We start from the raw sequence: 4,206 nt of genomic DNA, 5'->3' as shown, positions 1-4,206 counted from the left end.
AAGAAAGGGGCATTGGTTGCGAAGCTGCCAAATTTACCTAAGGATATTAAAGTCAATAAGTTTGACTCTACTTCGGGTAAAGTCCACTATCTAACTCTGCTAAGTTTCTATTCTGAGATTCTTGATACATGATGTGACTGGGTCACATGTTGATGTTTTAAGAATCAAAGAAAAAGTGAAGAAACTTAAAGAAAGAATATGATGAATCTGATGGCATAGATGGATTTCTATCGCATAGTTTGAAGATCGGATTCTTGAGCTACTTCTTAAGAGTTATGATATATTGCTTAGGAATAAATAACAACAAAGTTTTCATGTGCTTTTGCATTGTAAGGCTAGTTTTTCCGCAAAGTTTTAAAATAAAAGAAATTTTTTTTTTGATTTTATTTATTTTAAAATATCCTTACAATGGCATTTGTGAAAACTTTTGTTGCTTATAAGATTCCATTAAGAGCAAGAGTGGAAATATGAATTTGATTCTTTCATTTGTGGTAGTGTCTAAATTTACCAAATAAGGAAAGATTCTCATCACCTAAGTTTCAGTTGAATAGAAACTTTGAATCATGCAAGTTGTATAGCATGATGAATAAGAACTTTCAAGCATTGGAAAAATTAAGACTAACTACTTGTTCACATGGATGTGTGAGTCAAGTAAAGGATCGAGTACACATTCTTGTGCACTGATCAAGCCCACCACAAATAATCGTTAAGACTATTCGTCATTATTTACTAAAATTCAGTAAATATGGTTATACTTACAAGCTTAAGTGTAATTCTTAGACATTGGAAAAGGTTTCAATGTATGGCAGAGCGAATAAGAAGAATCAACTTAGGCAGAAAGATAAAAGTTTCTCAAATCTGAAAAGATGGGAGAGTACTTTAGTATCATGTTATATAATCATCTTAATGATTAAGAGACCTTATCACAATTCATCCTCTAAGTGCATTCTGGTAGCTAAGAAGAGGAGCTATGAATTGTTGAAGTGGTTAAATCAATAAGATGATTTATACTTCGTTCCAAAAACAATTCTTAGAGTTATACTCTAAGATTGTAACTTGAGTGACATGTCTTAAAGAAGGTTTAAAACACTTGTCAAATGTAAGAGTAAAAGTTTTCTACTCTTGTACATTTGAAATTGGTAAGTTGTGATGTTTTTGGATAAAACAAAGACCAACTGAGGCCAATTGTGTGAAGTGTTTGTCTTGATTAGAATCCATACTATCTCTTGAATATTTGACAAGAGAGTCTTATATGTCAAGAGGACAGTGGGAGTCTTAAAAGGTCTTGAAAGTCTCAAGAACTAATCATGAGTAAAACCTAAAGTTCTTCACTAGCACACGACTTGAGGTTTATAACCTATCGTGTTGACTATTTCTGTGTCCATTCCAATTATAGTTGGCTTTGCATATGAGTTCTTAGAGTTCTCAATTGGTTGCACAGCAACTTGGAAGCAATGGCAGACCCTTGAGCTGCCACATGGCAAGAAATTAAGATTGAGTTCAGTCCATATGAGTTTGAATTTGTCATTATCCTTGTCTTGTGACTATGGTTTTGACAATTCACATGGATAAGAACACATACACCATTAAATCTAAGTGTCATAAGGTTTCTCTCCGATTCATGAAAATGATGGTGAGGAAACACTTTCACTAAGTAGATTTTAGCTAGATAGCAATTGTGATATTTGCATTCTCAAAGTCGTTAGTGGAGCGTGTGTGGTTAACCAGCACACTAACATGGACTTGTGAGAAGTGGTAAAGGTCTAAACAATGGAGGCTATGATTACGACATCGCTTTTCATAGTTCTTAAAATTGTTTAGACACACCTGTGAGCTATCTAAGATAAGGTGTATGATATTGATAAAGTTTTATCAAAGCAATCTAGTATCAGAAATCTGAACTTTGGTAAGAAAGTCAATAAAGTATTGATTTCTAGAAGTCCAGCTGATTTCTGATTACATGTCAAAGCTAGTGGGAGCATAAGTGTTATGCTAATAATCATCATGTTAGTGGGAGCATGATAATTATGATAAAGGTTGCAAGTTAGCAATGTTAATTATAGAAAACAAAAGTTTCAATTCGTGAGGCTGCAGGGGTTGAAAAAGTTGTTTTGCTATAATTAAGGGAGAGAAAATTATACTTCATTTCAATTCTAAAAGCTTAGATTGAGGTTTTAAGTCGTATTTAGTCAAGGATATATATATGAATTTCATGTTGGAATGACTCAACATAAGGAAATTCTATATATGGGTCCATTATTTGCGTTCTAAAATTCGATTATGATTACGGCATCCCTTTTCATAATCTGAATTATCAGAACTTGGCAAATAGAAATGGAAATGTTATAACAAAAGACTGGTTTAGTCTTTATGTGAGACATCATGACTCGAGTCCCATATGCTTCGGATATAGGATCGATTACATGTACTATATTTATCCTTTCTAAAATTTTCCAAATGCCTGGGGCATTAAGAAGGGAAAAGGTCTAGAACTGGATATGACTAAAAGGATTAAGCAATTGTCGAGGACAATCTAAGGTTTACCAAAGATTGGTTGCTCAAGGACAGTTGGAAGTATAGTGATAATTCTGGAAGGACCATATTGACATAATCTGTAAGGAGGCAACTCTTGTTCAGAAGTGATAGTCGAAATGGAATATGGAAATGTTTCAAAGTTGGAAATTATTCAATCTGTGTAAGATTAGGAAACTTAATGCAAGAAGGATATTTCCAAGGAGCTGATCTCCTTTGGAATGCTCTGTAATGGTTGTTGTCAAGTCTTTCTGACTTTGTGCATAATCATTACAGGAGGATCAATGCATATAAGTTTAAAATCTAACAGATTTCAGTAAATGGCATGAATTTGGAATTCTTGCATTTGCAGTAAGGATTTGGGACTGTGAAAGAGGATCATTGGAGTTATGTTCAATTGATCTAATTCAAAAAGTGAAGATCATAGACAAACATAGTATGCATACTTGGTGTATGGCATGACTAGTGTTTAGAAAACATAGTGTACATGCTTGGAGCATGGGACAACTATTGTTTTAAATTCAAGAATAAAGTTGATAGCTGAAACAGTATACAATGAATAATGTGTAATCATATGGTGATAAATAAAAGGTGTTTTATTTATGTTCATAGGTTTTGATACCATATTAGATTCTATTATTATTGTGTTTCATTTTGCATGTTTTGACTTCCAGAATAACTAGGTCGTTCTTCCTGATTGACTAAGTTATTCAAACTATCCACAGTCGGTCATATGTTGGAAGTAGATATGAATCAAGACTGTCATGGGTTGGCTTGTAGAGGTCTAAGATGTTGGACAAGGGGCTACAACACTCATGAGTGCTCATAAGTTCTGAGTATTGGATTCAACCCGCGCTCATTGGAATCACTTCATGGATTTTATCACGAGTGATCATGAGACGATAATATCTTATATTCTTCAAACCTAGAGATATGAGTTGTTACTATGAGTTGGTTGTACATTGATTGCACGTAAACGCATTCGGTAACTCGGTGTTATAAAACGTGCCTTTGTGTATGATTCAACAAGTAGTAGAACAAGCCATATGAGTCGAAGTTTATCCATTCCTTTTACCTTCGGGATAAAAGCGATATTTGTGGGCCCCTCGATGATTTGGTGATGACAAATGTAAGTGCTCGGCCGGGCCGGGCCTGGACTGATTTGATTTGTTCAATTAGTCAATCTTCATAAATCGGAAATCCGGAAACAACAAATGGACAGAGAGAATGATTATAATACATGTCTCAGTCCATATGATATCTAGAATGGAGGAATATATGATCCCTTATCTAATGGACAAGTCATTGACAAAGGTCAGAGTTCATCTACAAGGTCAGAGTTCGACAGCGGCTTTTGAGAGCTACGATTGCCAGTTGGTTCCTGGAGTCATACGCAATAATAGTTTTAGACTTATCCAAGTGGGAGACTGTTGGATTAGTGTCTAAGTCCATAACTATAATTGGTATGTACTTGACCCGACTCGGCATGGTCCATTTGGGTTGCATGGCATCGGAACATTTAGATAGACCGTTTATGAGGAAAAAACATTTTGTGACATATTAATATATTATAAGTTCTAATATATTAATATGAAATCATGTTATTTAATTAGTATTGATCAAGAATTAATTTGGACTTAATTTAGTGATCAAAAAGAGACTAATTAAATATAT

This window comes from Lactuca virosa, chromosome 6 (genome assembly GCF_052849685.1).
Source record: "Lactuca virosa cultivar CGN04683 chromosome 6, Lactuca_virosa_CGN04683_v6, whole genome shotgun sequence".
Taxonomy (NCBI): Eukaryota; Viridiplantae; Streptophyta; class Magnoliopsida; order Asterales; family Asteraceae; genus Lactuca; species Lactuca virosa.
The sequence above is the reverse complement of the archived record's forward strand: the minus strand, read 5'-3'. Positions refer to the sequence as shown.